Raw genomic sequence first — 14,544 nt, 5'->3', positions numbered from 1 at the left:
TAGATGAGGACTATAGAGTCTGTTTGACCTCTTTCAATTCGCTCTAGTAGTAATCCCCAAAAAAAAATTCAATTTGAATAGCTGGGGAAATAAAAGCATTTGCCAGTAATGTCAAAAAAGCTACAGCACCTGGGGTTCCCATGTGGTCTCCCACCCAAGTACTAACCAGACCCAACACTGCTTAGCTGCCAAGATCTGACGAGATTGGGCTTATCCAGTGTGGTATGGCTGTAGGTGAAATTCAGTCACATTGTTTTCCCTCTTCTACTTCTATCTACAAGAAATCTACTGGATATGTTTCCAAACTGTATTGTTGTAGAGAAAAAATCATGTGTTGGTAAAGTAAAAAGACCTACAGGACCTAGTATTAGCTGGTGGTAAAAAAAAAAAACTACTGACCAGGCACAACACTGTTTAGCTGCCACAAACAGTTGGAATTGGGCCTAAATAGTGTAGTAAAGAATTAGATGAGGGCTATAGAGTATGTTTGACCTCTTCCAATTCTCTCTAGTAGTAATCCCAAAAAAAGTTTTCAATTTGAATAGCTGGGGAAATAAAAGCATTTGCCAGTAATGTCAAAAAACCTACAGCACCTGGTGCTCCCATGTGGTCTCCCACCCAAGTACTAACCAAGCCCAACACTGATTAGCTGCCAAGATCTGACAAGATTGGGCTTATCCAGTTTGGTATGGCTGTAGATGAAAATCAGTCACATTGTTTGCCCTCTTTTACTTCTATCTACAAGTAATCTAATGGATACGTTTCCAAACTGTATTGTTGTAGAGAAAAAATCATGTGTTGGTAATGTAAAAAGACCTACAGGACCTAGTATTAGCAGGTGGTCAAAAAAAACTATTGACCAGGCACAACACTGTAAAGCTGCCACAAACAGTTAGAATTGGGCCTAAACAGTGTAGTAAAGAATTAGATGAGGGCTATAGAGTATGTTTGACCTCTTCCAATTCTCTCTAGTAGTAATCCCTAAAAAAGTTTTCAATTTGAATAGCTGGGGAAATAAAAGCATTTGCCAGTAATGTCAAAAAACATACAGCACCTGGTGTTCCCATGTGGTCTCCCACCCAAGTACCAACCAGGCCCAACACTGCTTAGCTTCCAAGATCAGACGAGATTGGGCTTATCCAGTGTGGTATGGCTGTAGGTGAAAACCAATAACATTGTTTGCCCTTTTCTACTTCTATCTACAAGTAATCTAATGAATACGTTTCCAAACTGCATTGTTGTAGAGAAAAAATCATGTGCTGGTAATTTAAAAAGACCTACAGGACCTAGTATTAGCAGATGGTCAAAAAACTACTGACCAGACACAACACTGTTTAGCTGCCACAAACAGTTGGATTTGGGCCTAAACAGTGTAGTAAAGAATTAGATGAGGACTATAGAGTCTGTTTGACCTCTTTCAATTCGCTCTAGTAGTAATCCCAAAAAAAAATTTCAATTTGAATAGCTGGGGAAATAAAAGCATTTGCCAGTATTGTCAAAAAACCTACAGCACCTGGTGTTCCCATGTGGTCTCCCACCCAAGTACTAACCAGGCCCTACACTGCTTAGCTGCCAAGATCTGACGAGATTGGGTTTATCCAGTGTGGTATGGCTGTAGGTGAAAATCAATCACATTGTTTGCCCTCTTTTACTTCTATCTAGAAGTAATCTAATGGATACGTTACCAAACTGTATTGTTGTAGAGAAAAATCATGTGTTGGTAATGTAAAAATACCTACAGGACCTAGTATTAGCAGGTGGTCAAAAAAAACTACTGACCAGGCACAACACTGTAAAGCTGCCACAAACAGTTGGAATTGGGCCTAAACAGTGTAGTAAAGAATTAGATGAGGGCTATAGAGTATGTTTGACCTCTTCCAATTCTCTCTAGTAGTAATCCCTAAAAAAGTTTTCAATTTGAATAGCTGGGGAAATAAAAGCATTTGCCAGTAATGTCAAAAAACCTACAGCACCTGGTGTTCCCATGTGGTCTCCCAGCTAAGTACTAACCAGACCCAACACTGCTTAGCTGCCAAGATCTGACGAGATTGGGCTTATCCAGTGTGGTATGGCTGTAGGTGAAAATCAATCACATTGTTTGCCCTCTTTTACTCCTATCTACAAGTAATCTAATGGATACGTTTCCAAACTGTATTGTTGTAGAGAAAAAATCATGTGTTGGTAATGTAAAAAGACCTACAGGACCTAGTATTAGCAGGTGGTCAAAAAACTACTGACCAGACACAACACTGTTTAGCTGCCACAAACAGTTGTAATTGGGCCTAAACAGTGTAGTAAAGAATTAGATGAGGACTATAGAGTATGTTTGACCTCTTTCAATTCGCTCTAGTAGTAATCCCATTTTTTTTTTTTCAATTTGAATAGCTGGGGAAATAAAAGCATTTGCCAGTAATGTCAAAAAACCTTCAGCACCTGGTGTTCCCATGTGGTCTCCCACCCAAGTACTAACCAGGACCAACACTGCTTAGCTTCCAAGATCAGACGAGATTGGGCTTATCCAGTGTTGTATGGCTGTAGGTGAAACTCAATCACATTGTTTGCCCTCTTCTTCTTCTCTCTACAAGTAATCGAATGGATACGTTTCCAAACTGTATTGTTGTAGAGAAAAAATCAAGTGTTGGTAATGTCAAAAAACCTACAGCACCTGGTGTTCCCATGTGGTCTCCCACCCAAGTACTAACCAGGCCCAACACTGCTTAGCTTCCAAAATATGACAAGATTGGGCTTATCCAGCGTGGTATGGCTGTAGGTGAAAACTGATAACATTGTTTGCCCTTTTCTACTTCTATCTACAAGTAATCTAATGAATACGTTTCCAAACTGCATTGTTGTAGAGAAAAAATCATGTGCTGGTAATTTAAAAAGACCTACAGGACCTAGTGTTAGCAGATGGTCAAAAAACTACTGACCAGACACAACACTGTTTAGCTGCCACAAACAGTTGGAATTGGGCCGAAACAGTGTAGTACAGAATTAGATGAGGGCTATAGAGTATGTTTGACCTCTTTCAATTCTCTCTAGTAGTAATCCCCAAAAAAGTTTTCAATTTAAATAGCTGGGGAAATAAAAGCATTTGCCAGTAATGTCAAAAAACCTACAGCACCTGGTGTTCCCATGTGGTCTCCCACCCAAGTACTAACCAGGCCCAACACTGCTTAGCTGCCAAGATCTGACGAGATTGGGTTTATCCAGTGTGGTATGGCTGTAGGTGAAAATCATTCACATTGTTTGCCCTCTTCTACTTCTATCTACAAGTAATCTAATGGATACGTTTCCAAACTGTATTGTTGTAGAGAAAAAAATCATGTGTTGGTAATGTAAAAAGACCTACAGGACCTAGTATTAGCAGGTGGTCAAAAAAAAAAAAAACTACTGACCAGGAACAACACTGTAAAGCTGCCACAAACAGTTGGAATTGGGCCTAAACAGTGTAGTAAAGAATTAGATTAGGGCTATAGAGTATGTTTGACCTCTTCCAATTCTCTCTAGTATTAATCCCTAAAAAAGTTTTCAATTTGAATAGCTGGGGAAATAAAAGCATTTGCCAGTAATGTCAAAAAACTTACAGCACCTGGTGTTCCTATGTGGTCTCCCACTCAAGCACTAACCAGGCCCAACACTGCTTAACTGCCAAGATCTGACGAGATTGGGCTTATCCAGTGTGGTACGGCTGTAGGTGAAAATCAATCACATTGTTTGCCCTCTTTTACTTCTATCTACAAGTAATCTAATGGATACGTTACCAAACTGTATTATTGTAGAGAAAAAATCATGTGTTGGTAATGTAAAAAGACCTACAGGACCTAGTATTAGCAGGTGGTCAAAAAAAACTACTGACCAGGCACAACACTGTAAAGCTGCCACAAACAGTTGGAATTGGGCCTAAACAGTGTAGTAAAGAATTAGATGAGGGCTATAGAGTATGTTTGACCTCTTCCAATTCTCTCTAGTAGTAATCCCAAAAAAAGTTTTCAATTTGAATAGCTGGGGAAATAAAAGCATTTGCCAGTAATGTCAAAAAACCTACAGCACCTGGTGTTCCCATGTGGTCTCCCACCCAAGTACTAACCAGGCCCAACACTGCTTAGCTGCCAAGATCAGATGAGATTGGGCTTATCCAGTGTGGTATGGCTGTAGATGAAAATCAATCACATTGTTTGCCCTCTTTTACTTCTATCTACAAGTAATCTAATGGATACGTTTCCAAACTGTATTGTTGTAGAGAAAAAATCATCTGTTGGTAATGTAAAAAGACCTACAGGACCTAGTATTAGCAGGTGGTCAAAAAAAAACTACTGACCAGGCACAACACTATAAAGCTGCCATAAACAGTTGGAATTGGGCCTAAACAGTGTAGTAAAGAATTAGATGATGGGTATAGAGTATGTTTGACCTCTTCAATTCTCTCTAGTAGTAATCCCTAAAAAAGTTTTCAATTTGAATAGCTGGGGAAATAAAAGCATTTTGCCAGTAATGTCAAAAATCCTACAGCAGCTGGTGTTCCCATGTGGTCTCCCACACAAGTACTAACCAGACCCAACACTGCTTAGCTTCCAAGATCAGACGAGATTGGGCTTATCCAGTGTGGTATGGCTGTAGGTGAGATTCAATCACATTGTTTGCCCTCTTTTACTTCTATCTACAAGAAATCTAATGGATACGTTTCCAAACTGTATTGTTGTAGAGAAAAAATCATGTGTTGGTAAAGTAAAAAGACCTACAGGACCTAGTATTAGCTGGTGGTAAAAAAAAACTACTGACCAGGCACAACACTGTAAAGCTGCCACAAACAGTTGGAATTGGGCCTAAACAGTGTAGTAAAGAATTAGATGAGGGCTATAGAGTATGTTTGACCTCTTCCAATTCTCTCTAGTAGTAATCCCTAAAGAAGTTTTCAATTTGAATAGCTGGGGAAATAAAAGCATTTGCCAGTAATGTCAAAAAACCTACAGCACCTGGTGTTAACATGTGGTCTCCTACCCAAGTACTAACCAGGCCCAACACTGCTTAGCTGCCAAGATCTGACGAGATTGGGTTTATCCAGTGTGGTATGGCTGTAGGTGAAAACTGATAAAATTGTTTGCCCTTTTCTACTTCTATCTACAAGTAATCTAATGAATACGTATCCAAACTGCATTGTTGTAGAGAAAAAATCATGTGCTGGTAATTTAAAAAGACCTACAGGACCTAGTATTAGCAGATGGTCAAAAAACTACTGACCAGACACAACACTGTTTAGCTGCCACAAACAGTTGGAATTGGGCCGAAACAGTGTAGTACAGAATTAGATGAGGGCTATAGAGTCTGTTTGACCTCTTTCTATTCTCTCTAGTAGTAATCCCCAAAAAAGTTTTCAATTTAAATAACTGCGGAAATAAAAGCATTTGCCAGTAATGTCAAAAAACCTACAGCACCTGGTGTTCCCATGTGGTCTCCCACCCAAGTACTAACCAGGCCCAACACTGCTTAGCTGCCAAGATCTGACGAGATTGGGTTTTATCCAGTGTGGTATGGCTGTAAACAAAAATCAATCACATTGTTTGCCCTCTTCTACTGCTATCTACAAGTAATCTAATGGATACGTTTCCAAACTGTATTGTTGTAGAGAAAAAATCATGTGTTGGTAATGTAAAAAGACCTACAGGACCTAGTATTAGCAGGTGGTCAAAAAAAAAACTACTGACCAGGAACAACACTGTAAAGCTGCCACAAACAGTTGGAATTGGGCCTAAACAGTGTAGTAAAGAATTAGATGAGGGCTATAGAGTATGTTTGACCTCTTCCAATTCTCTCTAGTATTAATCCCTAAAAAAGTTTTCAATTTGAATAGCTGGGGAAATCAAAGCATTTGCCAGTAATGTCAAAAAACTTACAGCACCTAGTGTTCCTATGTGGTCTCCCACTCAAGTACTAACGAGGCCCAACACTGCTTAGCTGCCAAGATCTGACGAGATTGGGCTTATCCAGTGTGGTACGGCTGTAGGTGAAAACTGATAACATTGTTTGCCCTTTTCTACTTCTATCTACAAGTAATCTAATGAATACGTATCCAAACTGCATTGTTGTAGAGAAAAAATCATGTGCTGGTAATTTAAAAAGACCTACAGGACCTAGTATTAGCAGATGGTCAAAAAACTACTGACCAGACACAACACTGTTTAGCTGCCACAAACAGTTGGAATTGGGCCGAAACAGTGTAGTACAGAATTAGATGAGGGCTATAGAGTCTGTTTGACCTCTTTCAATTCTCTCTAGTAGTAATCCCCAAAAAAGTTTTCAATTTAAATAACTGCGGAAATAAAAGCATTTGCCAGTAATGTCAAAAAACCTACAGCACCTGGTGTTCCCATGTGGTCTCCCACCCAAGTACTAACCAGGCCCAACACTGCTTAGCTGCCAAGATCTGACGAGATTGGATTTTATCCAGTGTGGTATGGCTGTAAATAAAAATCAATCACATTGTTTGCCCTCTTCTACTGCTATCTACAAGTAATCTAATGGATACGTTTCCAAACTGTATTGTTGTAGAGAAAAAATCATGTGTTGGTAATGTAAAAAGACCTACAGGACCTAGTATTAGCAGGTGGTCAAAAAAAAAACTACTGACCAGGAACAACACTGTAAAGCTGCCACAAACAGTTGGAATTGGGCCTAAACAGTGTAGTAAAGAATTAGATGAGGGCTATAGAGTATGTTTGACCTCTTCTAATTCTCTCTAGTATTAATCCCTAAAAAAGTTTTCAATTTGAATAGCTGGGGAAATCAAAGCATTTGCCAGTAATGTCAAAAAACTTACAGCACCTAGTGTTCCTATGTGGTCTCCCACTCAAGTACTAACCAGGCCCAACACTGCTTAGCTGCCAAGATCTGACGAGATTGGGCTTATCCAGTGTGGTACGGCTGTAGGTGAAAACCAATCACATTGTTTGCCCTCTTTTACTTCTATCTACAAGTAATCTAATGGATACGTTACCAAACTGTATTGTTGTAGAGAAAAAATCATGTGTTGGTAATGTAAAAAGACCTACAGGACCTAGTATTAGCAGGTGGTCAAAAAAAAACTACTGACCAGGCACAACACTATAAAGCTGCCATAAACAGTTGGAATTGGACCTAAACAGTGTAGTAAAGAATTAGATGATGGGTATAGAGTATGTTTGACCTCTTCAATTCTCTCTAGTAGTAATCCCTAAAAAAAGTTTTCAATTTGAATAGCTGGGGAAATAAAAGCATTTTGCCAGTAATGTCAAAAAACCTACAGCACCTGGTGTTCCCATGTGGTCTCCCACCCAAGTACTAACCAGGCCCAACACTGCTTAGCTTCCAAGATCAGACGAGATTGGGCTTATCCAGTGTGGTATGGCCGTAGGTGAAAATCGATAACATTGTTTGCCCTTTTCAACTTCTATCTACAAGAAATCTAATGGATACGTTTCCAAACTGTATTGTTGTAGAGAAAAAAAATCATGTGTTGGTAAAGTAAAAAGACCTACAGGACCTAGTATTAGCTGGTGGTAAAAAAAAAACTACTGACCAGGCACAACACTGTTTAGCTGCCACAAACAGTTGGAATTGGGCCTAAACAGTGTAGTATAGAATTAGATGAGGGCTATAGAGTATGCTTGACCTCTTACAATTCTCTCTAGTAGTAATCCCTAAAGAAGTTTTCAATTTGAATAGCTGGGGAAATAAAAGCATTTGCCAGTAATGTCAAAAAACCTACAGCACCTGGTGTTCCCATGTGGTCTCCCACCCAAGTACTAACCAGGCCCAACACTGCTTAGCTTCCAAAATATGACGAGATTGGGCTTATCCAGTGTGGTATGTCTGTAGGTGAAAACCGATAACATTGTTTGCCCTTTTCTACTTCTATCTACAAGTAATCTAATGAATACGTTTCCAAACTGCATTGTTGTAGAGAAAAAATCATGTGCTGGTAATTTAAAAAGACCTACAGGACCTAGTATTAGCAGATGGTCAAAAAACTACTGACCAGACACAACACTGTTTAGCTGCCACAAACAGTTGGAATTGGGCCGAAACAGTGTAGTACAGAATTAGATGAGGGCTATAGAGTCTGTTTGACCTCTTCCAATCCTCTCTAGTATTAATCCCTAAAAAAGTTTTCAATTTGAATAGCTGGGGAAATAAAAGCATTTGCCAGTAATGTCAAAAAACTTACAGCACCTGGTGTTCCTATGTGGTCTCCCACTCAAGCACTAACCAGGCCCAACACTGCTTAACTGCCAAGATCTGACGAGATTGGGCTTATCCAGTGTGGTACGGCTGTAGGTGAAAATCAATCACATTGTTTGCCCTCTTTTACTTCTATCTACAAGTAATCTAATGGATACGTTACCAAACTGTATTATTGTAGAGAAAAAATCATGTGTTGGTAATGTAAAAAGACCTACAGGACCTAGTATTAGCAGGTGGTCAAAAAAAACTACTGACCAGGCACAACACTGTAAAGCTGCCACAAACAGTTGGAATTGGGCCTAAACAGTGTAGTAAAGAATTAGATGAGGGCTATAGAGTATGTTTGACCTCTTCCAATTCTCTCTAGTAGTAATCCCAAAAAAAGTTTTCAATTTGAATAGCTGGGGAAATAAAAGCATTTGCCAGTAATGTCAAAAAACCTACAGCACCTGGTGTTCCCATGTGGTCTCCCACCCAAGTACTAACCAGGCCCAACACTGCTTAGCTGCCAAGATCTGACGAGATTGGGCTTATCCAGTGTGGTATGGCTGTAAATAAAAATCAATCACATTGTTTGCCCACTTCTACTGCTATCTACAAGTAATCTAATGGAAACGTTTCCAAACTGTATTGTTGTAGAGAAAAAATCATGTGTTGGTAATGTAAAAAGACCTACAGGACCTAGTATTAGCAGGTGGTCAAAAAAAAAACTACTGACCAGGAACAACACTGTAAAGCTGCCACAAACAGTTGGAATTGGGCCTAAACAGTGTAGTAAAGAATTAGATGAGGGCTATAGAGTATGTTTGACCTCTTCCAATTCTCTCTAGTATTAATCCCTAAAAAAGTTTTCAATTTGAATAGCTGGGGAAATAAAAGCATTTGCCAGTAATGTCAAAAAACTTACAGCACCTGGTGTTCCTATGTGGTCTCCCACTCAAGTACTAACCAGGCCCAAAACTGCTTAGCTGCCAAGATCTGACGAGATTGGGCTTATCCAGTGTGGTACGGCTGTAGGTGAAAATCAATCACATTGTTTGCCCTCTTTTACTTCTATCTACAAGTAATCTAATGGATACGTTACCAAACTGTATTGTTGTAGAGAAAAAAATCATGTGTTGGTAATGTAAAAAGACCTACAGGACCTAGTATTAGCAGGTGGTCAAAAAAAAACTACTGACCAGGCACAACACTATAAAGCTGCCATAAACAGTTGGAATTGGACCTAAACAGTGTAGTAAAGAATTAGATGATGGGTATAGAGTATGTTTGACCTCTTCAATTCTCTCTAGTAGTAATCCCTAAAAAAGTTTTCAATTTGAATAGCTGGGGAAATAAAAGCATTTTGCCAGTAATGTCAAAAAACCTACAGCACCTGGTGTTCCCATGTGGTCTCCCACCCAAGTACTAACCAGGCCCAACACTGCTTAGCTTCCAAGATCAGACGAGATTGGGCTTATCCAGTGTGGTATGGCTGTAGGTGACAACCGACAACATTGTTTGCCCTTTTCTACTTCTATCTACAAGTAATCTAATGAATACGTTTCCAAACTGCATTGTAGAGAAAAAATCATGTGCTGGTAATTTAAAAATACCTACAGGACCTAGTATTAGCAGATGGTCAAAAAACTACTGACCAGACACAACACTGTTTAGCTGCCACAAACAGTTGGAATTGGGCCTAAACAGTGTAGCAAAGAATTAGTTGAGGACAATAGAGTCTGTTTGACCTCTTTCAATTCGCTCTAGTAGTAATCCCTAAAAAAAAATTCAATTTGAATAGCTGGGGATATAAAAGCATTTGCCAGTAATGTCAAAAAACCTACAGCACCTGGTGTTCCCATGTGGTCTCCCACCCAAATACTAACCAAGCCCAACACTGCTTAGCTGCCAAGATCTGACGAGATTGGGATTATCCAGTGTGGTATGGCTGTAGGTGAAACTCAATCACATTGTTTGCCCTCTTCTACTTCTATCTACAAGAAATCTAATGGATACGTTTCCAAACTGTATTGTTGTAGAGAAAAAATCATGTGTTGGTAAAGTAAAAAGACCTACAGGACCTAATATTAGCTGGTGGTAAAAAAAAAACTACTGACCAGGCACAACACTGTTTAGCTGCCACAAACAGTTGGAATTGGGCCTAAACAGTGTAGTAAAGAATTAGATGAGGGCTATAGAGTATGTTTGACCTCTTCCAATTCTCTCTAGTAGTAATCCCAAAAAAAGTTTTCAATTTGAATAGCTTGGGAAATAAAAGCATTTGCCAGTAATGTCAAAAAACCTACAGCACCTGGTGTTCCCATGTGGTCTCCCACCCAAGTACTAACCAGGCCCAACACTGCTTAGCTGCCAAGATCAGACGAGATTGGGCTTATCCAGTGTGGTATGGCTGTAGGTGAAAATCAATCACATTGTTTGCCCTCTTCTACTTCTATCTACAAGTAATCTAATGGATACGTTTCCAAACTGTATTGTTGTAGAGAAAAAATCATGTGTTGGTAATGTAAAAAGACCTACAGGACCTAGTATTAGCAGGTGGTAAAAAAAAACTACTGACCAGGCACAACACTGTAAAGCTGCCACAAATAGTTGGAATTAGGCCTAAACAGTGTAGTAAAGAATTAGATGAGGGCTAAAGAGTATGTTTGTCCTCTTCCAATTCTCTCTAGTAGTAATCCCTAAAAAAGTTTTCAATTTGAATAGCTGGGGAAATAAAAGCATTTGCCAGGAACGTCAAAAAACCTACAGCACCTGGTGTTCCCATGTGGTCTCCCACCCAAGTACTAACCAGGCCCAACACTGCTTAGCTGCCAAGATCTGGTTTATCCAGTGTGGTATGGCTGTAGGTGAAAATCACTCACATTGTTTGCCCTCTTCTACTTCTATCTACAAGTAATCTAATGGATACGTTTCCAAACTGTATTGTTGTAGAGAAAAAATCATGTGTTGGTAATGTAAAAAGATCTACAGGACCTAGTATTAGCAGGTGGTCAAAAAAAACTACTGACCAGGCACAACTCTGTAAAGCTGCCACAAACAGTTGGAATTGGGCCTAAACAGTGTAGTAAAGAATTAGATGAGGGCTATAGAGTATTTTTGACATCTTCCAATTCTCTCTAGTAGTAATCCTAAAAAAGTTTTCAATTTGAATAGCTGGGGAAATAAAAGCATTTGCCAGTAATGTCAAAAAACCTGCAGCACCTGGTGTTCCTAAGTGGTCTCCCACCCAAGTACTAACCAGGCCCAACACTGCTTAGCTTCCAAGATCAGACGAGATTGGGCTTATCCAGTGTTGTATGGCTGTAGGTGAAAATCAATCACATTGTTTGCCCTCTTCTTCTTCTATCTACAAGTAATTTAATGGATACGTTTCCAAACTGTATTGTTGTAGAGAAAAAATCATGTGTTGTTAATGTAAAAAGACCTACAGGACCTAGTATTAGCAGGTGGTCAAAAAAAAACTACTGACCAGGCACAACACTGTAAAGCTGCCACAAACAGTTGGAATTGGGCCTAAACAGTGTAGTAAAGAATTAGATGATGGGTATAGAGTATGTTTGACCTCTATCAATTCTCTCTAGTAGTAATCCTTAAAAAAGTTTTCAATTTGAATAGCTGGGGAAATAAAAGCATTTGCCAGTAATTTCAAAAAACCTACAGTACCTGGTGTTCCCATGTGGTCTCCCACCCAAGTACTAACCAGGCCCAACACTGCTTAGCTACCAAGATCAGACGAGATTGGGCTTATCCAGTGTGGTATAGCTGTAGGTGAAATCCAATAACATTGTTTGCCCTCTTCTACTTCTATCTATAAGTAATCTAATGGATACGTTTCCAAACTGTATTGTTGAAGAGAAAAAATCATGTGTTGGTAATTTAAAAAGACCTACAGGACCTAGTATTAGCAGATGGTCAAAAAACTACTGACCAGACACAACACTGTTTAGCTGCCACAAACAGTTGGAATTGGGCCTAAACTGTGTAGTAAAGAATTAGATGAGGGCTATAGAGTATGTTTGACCTCTTCCAATTCTCTCTAGTAGTAATCCCAAAAAAAGTTTTCAATTTGAATAGCTGGGGAAATAAAAGCATTTGCCAGTAATGTCAAAAAACCTACAGCACCTGGTGTTCCCGTGTGGTCTCCCACCCAAGTACTAACCAGGCCCAACACTGCTTAGCTGCCAAGATCAGATGAGATTGGGCTTATCCAGTGTGGTATGGCTGTAGATGAAAATCAATCACATTGTTTGCCCTCTTTTACTTCTATCTACAAGTAATCTAATGGATACGTTTCCAAACTGTATTGTTGTAGAGAAAAAATCATCTGTTGGTAATGTAAAAAGACCTACAGGACCTAGTATTAGCAGGTGGTCAAAAAAAAACTACTGACCAGGCACAACACTATAAAGCTGCCATAAACAGTTGGAATTGGGCCTAAACAGTGTAGTAAAGAATTAGATGATGGGTATAGAGTATGTTTGACCTCTTCAATTCTCTCTAGTAGTAATCCCTAAAAAAGTTTTCAATTTGAATAGCTGGGGAAATAAAAGCATTTTGCCAGTAATGTCAAAAAACCTACAGCAGCTGGTGTTCCCATGTGGTCTCCCACCCAAGTACTAACCAGGACCAACACTGCTTAGCTTCCAAGATCAGACGAGATTGGGCTTATCCAGTGTGGTATGGCCACAGGTGAAAACCGATCACATTGTTTGCCCTTTTCTACTTCTATCTACAAGAAATCTAATGGATACGTTTCCAAACTGTATTGTTGTAGACAAAAAATCATGTGTTGGTAAAGTAAAAAGACCTACAGGACCTAGCATTAGCTGGTGGTAAAAAAAAAACTACTGACCAGGCACAACACTGTAAAGCTGCCACAAACAGTTGGAATTGGGCCTAAACAGTGTAGTAAAGAATTAGATGAGGGCTATAGAGTATGTTTGACCTCTTCCAATTCTCTCTAGTAGTAATCCCTAAAGAAGTTTTCAATTTGAATAGCTGGGGAAATAAAAGCATTTGCCAGTAATGTCAAAAAACCTACAGCACCTGGTGTTCCCATGTGGTCTCCCACCCAAGTACTAACCAGGCCCAACACTGCTTAGCTTCCAAAATATGACGAGATTGGGCTTATCCAGTGTGGTATGGCTGTAGGTGAAAACTGATAACATTGTTTGCCCTTTTCTACTTCTATCTACAAGTAATCTAATGAATACGTTTCCAAACTGCATTGTTGTAGAGAAAAAATCATGTGCTGGTAATTTAAAAAGACCTACAGGACCTAGTATTAGCAGATGGTCAAAAAACTACTGACCAGACACAACACTGTTTAGCTGCCACAAACAGTTGGATTTGGGCCTATACAGTGTAGTAAAGAATTAGATGAGGACTATAGAGTCTGTTTGACCTCTTTCAATTCGCTCTAGTAGTAATCCCAAAAAAAAATTTCAATTTGAATAGCTGGGGAAATAAAAGCATTTGCCAGTATTGTCAAAAAACCTACAGCACCTGGTGTTCCCATGTGGTCTCCCACCCAAGTACTAACCAGGCCCTACACTGCTTAGCTGCCAAGATTTGACGAGATTGGGTTTATCCAGTGTGGTATGGCTGTAGGTGAAAATCAATCACATTGTTTGCCCTCTTTTACTTCTATCTACAAGTAATCTAATGGATACGTTACCAAACTGTATTGTTGTAGAGAAAAATCATGTGTTGGTAATGTAAAAATACCTACAGGACCTAGTATTAGCAGGTGGTCAAAAAAAACTACTGACCAGGCACAACACTGTAAAGCTGCCACAAACAGTTGCAATTGGGCCTAAACAGTGTAGTAAAGAATTAGATGAGGGCTATAGAGTATGTTTGACCTCTTCCAATTCTCTCTAGTAGTAATCCCTAAAAAAGTTTTCAATTTGAATAGCTGGGGAAATAAAAGCATTTGCCAGTAATGTCAAAAAACCTACAGCACCTGGTGTTCCCATGTGGTCTCCCAGCTAAGTACTAACCAGACCCAACACTGCTTAGCTGCCAAGATCTGACGAGATTGGGCTTATCCAGTGTGGTATGGCTGTAGGTGAAAATCAATCACATTGTTTGCCCTCTTTTACTCCTATCTACAAGTAATCTAATGGATACGTTTCCAAACTGTATTGTTGTAGAGAAAAAATCATGTGTTGGTAATGTAAAAAGACCTACAGGACCTAGTATTAGCAGGTGGTCAAAAAACTACTGACCAGACACAACACTGTTTAGCTGCCACAAACAGTTGTAATTGGGCCTAAACAGTGTAGTAAAGAATTAGATGAGGACTATAGAGTATGTTTG

At 39.4% G+C, this 14,544-nt stretch overlaps 18 non-coding genes and 14 pseudogenes across 18 annotated transcripts; all 32 read right to left on the bottom strand.

Moving 5' to 3' along the window:
• Nucleotides 1–117: 117 nt before the first annotated feature.
• Nucleotides 118–236, bottom strand: LOC146077062 (5S ribosomal RNA). The gene has a single exon (XR_014474440.1). It is a non-coding gene; the product is annotated as a 5S ribosomal RNA (ribosomal RNA).
• Nucleotides 237–581: 345 nt separating this feature from the next.
• LOC146077231 (5S ribosomal RNA) lies at nt 582–700 on the bottom strand (annotated as a pseudogene).
• A 342-nt stretch (nt 701–1,042) lies between these two features.
• On the bottom strand, nt 1,043–1,161 carry LOC146076934 (5S ribosomal RNA). Its single transcript, XR_014474318.1, has one exon. It is a non-coding gene; the product is annotated as a 5S ribosomal RNA (ribosomal RNA).
• A 340-nt stretch (nt 1,162–1,501) lies between these two features.
• Nucleotides 1,502–1,620, bottom strand: LOC146076592 (5S ribosomal RNA). Its single transcript, XR_014473992.1, has one exon. It is a non-coding gene; the product is annotated as a 5S ribosomal RNA (ribosomal RNA).
• A 341-nt stretch (nt 1,621–1,961) lies between these two features.
• On the bottom strand, nt 1,962–2,080 carry LOC146076974 (5S ribosomal RNA). Its single transcript, XR_014474357.1, has one exon. It is a non-coding gene; the product is annotated as a 5S ribosomal RNA (ribosomal RNA).
• A 341-nt stretch (nt 2,081–2,421) lies between these two features.
• LOC146077154 (5S ribosomal RNA) lies at nt 2,422–2,540 on the bottom strand (annotated as a pseudogene).
• Nucleotides 2,541–2,653: 113 nt separating this feature from the next.
• LOC146077205 (5S ribosomal RNA) lies at nt 2,654–2,772 on the bottom strand (annotated as a pseudogene).
• A 340-nt stretch (nt 2,773–3,112) lies between these two features.
• On the bottom strand, nt 3,113–3,231 carry LOC146076227 (5S ribosomal RNA). Its single transcript, XR_014473705.1, has one exon. It is a non-coding gene; the product is annotated as a 5S ribosomal RNA (ribosomal RNA).
• Nucleotides 3,232–3,580: 349 nt separating this feature from the next.
• On the bottom strand, nt 3,581–3,699 carry LOC146077184 (5S ribosomal RNA; annotated as a pseudogene).
• Nucleotides 3,700–4,041: 342 nt separating this feature from the next.
• LOC146076155 (5S ribosomal RNA) lies at nt 4,042–4,160 on the bottom strand. Its single transcript, XR_014473696.1, has one exon. It is a non-coding gene; the product is annotated as a 5S ribosomal RNA (ribosomal RNA).
• A 343-nt stretch (nt 4,161–4,503) lies between these two features.
• Nucleotides 4,504–4,622, bottom strand: LOC146077112 (5S ribosomal RNA; annotated as a pseudogene).
• Nucleotides 4,623–4,964: 342 nt separating this feature from the next.
• On the bottom strand, nt 4,965–5,083 carry LOC146077100 (5S ribosomal RNA; annotated as a pseudogene).
• A 340-nt stretch (nt 5,084–5,423) lies between these two features.
• Nucleotides 5,424–5,543, bottom strand: LOC146077018 (5S ribosomal RNA). Its single transcript, XR_014474398.1, has one exon. It is a non-coding gene; the product is annotated as a 5S ribosomal RNA (ribosomal RNA).
• Nucleotides 5,544–5,887: 344 nt separating this feature from the next.
• Nucleotides 5,888–6,006, bottom strand: LOC146077242 (5S ribosomal RNA; annotated as a pseudogene).
• A 340-nt stretch (nt 6,007–6,346) lies between these two features.
• LOC146077060 (5S ribosomal RNA) lies at nt 6,347–6,466 on the bottom strand. Its single transcript, XR_014474438.1, has one exon. It is a non-coding gene; the product is annotated as a 5S ribosomal RNA (ribosomal RNA).
• A 344-nt stretch (nt 6,467–6,810) lies between these two features.
• Nucleotides 6,811–6,929, bottom strand: LOC146077173 (5S ribosomal RNA; annotated as a pseudogene).
• A 344-nt stretch (nt 6,930–7,273) lies between these two features.
• On the bottom strand, nt 7,274–7,392 carry LOC146077139 (5S ribosomal RNA). Its single transcript, XR_014474472.1, has one exon. It is a non-coding gene; the product is annotated as a 5S ribosomal RNA (ribosomal RNA).
• A 345-nt stretch (nt 7,393–7,737) lies between these two features.
• Nucleotides 7,738–7,856, bottom strand: LOC146077179 (5S ribosomal RNA; annotated as a pseudogene).
• Nucleotides 7,857–8,196: 340 nt separating this feature from the next.
• On the bottom strand, nt 8,197–8,315 carry LOC146077183 (5S ribosomal RNA; annotated as a pseudogene).
• Nucleotides 8,316–8,657: 342 nt separating this feature from the next.
• LOC146076766 (5S ribosomal RNA) lies at nt 8,658–8,776 on the bottom strand. The gene has a single exon (XR_014474164.1). It is a non-coding gene; the product is annotated as a 5S ribosomal RNA (ribosomal RNA).
• Nucleotides 8,777–9,120: 344 nt separating this feature from the next.
• LOC146077215 (5S ribosomal RNA) lies at nt 9,121–9,239 on the bottom strand (annotated as a pseudogene).
• A 344-nt stretch (nt 9,240–9,583) lies between these two features.
• LOC146076898 (5S ribosomal RNA) lies at nt 9,584–9,702 on the bottom strand. The gene has a single exon (XR_014474285.1). It is a non-coding gene; the product is annotated as a 5S ribosomal RNA (ribosomal RNA).
• A 337-nt stretch (nt 9,703–10,039) lies between these two features.
• On the bottom strand, nt 10,040–10,158 carry LOC146076975 (5S ribosomal RNA). The gene has a single exon (XR_014474358.1). It is a non-coding gene; the product is annotated as a 5S ribosomal RNA (ribosomal RNA).
• Nucleotides 10,159–10,501: 343 nt separating this feature from the next.
• LOC146077271 (5S ribosomal RNA) lies at nt 10,502–10,620 on the bottom strand. Its single transcript, XR_014474489.1, has one exon. It is a non-coding gene; the product is annotated as a 5S ribosomal RNA (ribosomal RNA).
• Nucleotides 10,621–10,962: 342 nt separating this feature from the next.
• On the bottom strand, nt 10,963–11,071 carry LOC146077266 (5S ribosomal RNA; annotated as a pseudogene).
• A 341-nt stretch (nt 11,072–11,412) lies between these two features.
• LOC146077120 (5S ribosomal RNA) lies at nt 11,413–11,531 on the bottom strand (annotated as a pseudogene).
• Nucleotides 11,532–11,874: 343 nt separating this feature from the next.
• Nucleotides 11,875–11,993, bottom strand: LOC146076948 (5S ribosomal RNA). The gene has a single exon (XR_014474332.1). It is a non-coding gene; the product is annotated as a 5S ribosomal RNA (ribosomal RNA).
• A 340-nt stretch (nt 11,994–12,333) lies between these two features.
• Nucleotides 12,334–12,452, bottom strand: LOC146076341 (5S ribosomal RNA). Its single transcript, XR_014473742.1, has one exon. It is a non-coding gene; the product is annotated as a 5S ribosomal RNA (ribosomal RNA).
• Nucleotides 12,453–12,795: 343 nt separating this feature from the next.
• Nucleotides 12,796–12,914, bottom strand: LOC146077135 (5S ribosomal RNA; annotated as a pseudogene).
• Nucleotides 12,915–13,257: 343 nt separating this feature from the next.
• LOC146077082 (5S ribosomal RNA) lies at nt 13,258–13,376 on the bottom strand. The gene has a single exon (XR_014474459.1). It is a non-coding gene; the product is annotated as a 5S ribosomal RNA (ribosomal RNA).
• A 340-nt stretch (nt 13,377–13,716) lies between these two features.
• On the bottom strand, nt 13,717–13,835 carry LOC146076897 (5S ribosomal RNA). The gene has a single exon (XR_014474284.1). It is a non-coding gene; the product is annotated as a 5S ribosomal RNA (ribosomal RNA).
• Nucleotides 13,836–14,176: 341 nt separating this feature from the next.
• On the bottom strand, nt 14,177–14,295 carry LOC146076973 (5S ribosomal RNA). Its single transcript, XR_014474356.1, has one exon. It is a non-coding gene; the product is annotated as a 5S ribosomal RNA (ribosomal RNA).
• Between the last annotated feature and the right edge of the window lie 249 nt (nt 14,296–14,544).

This window comes from Crinia signifera, chromosome 4 (assembly GCF_055691185.1).
Source record: "Crinia signifera chromosome 4, ASM5569118v1, whole genome shotgun sequence".
Classification (NCBI taxonomy): domain Eukaryota; kingdom Metazoa; phylum Chordata; class Amphibia; order Anura; family Myobatrachidae; genus Crinia; species Crinia signifera.
The sequence above is the reverse complement of the archived record's forward strand: the minus strand, read 5'-3'. Positions and strand labels throughout refer to the sequence as shown.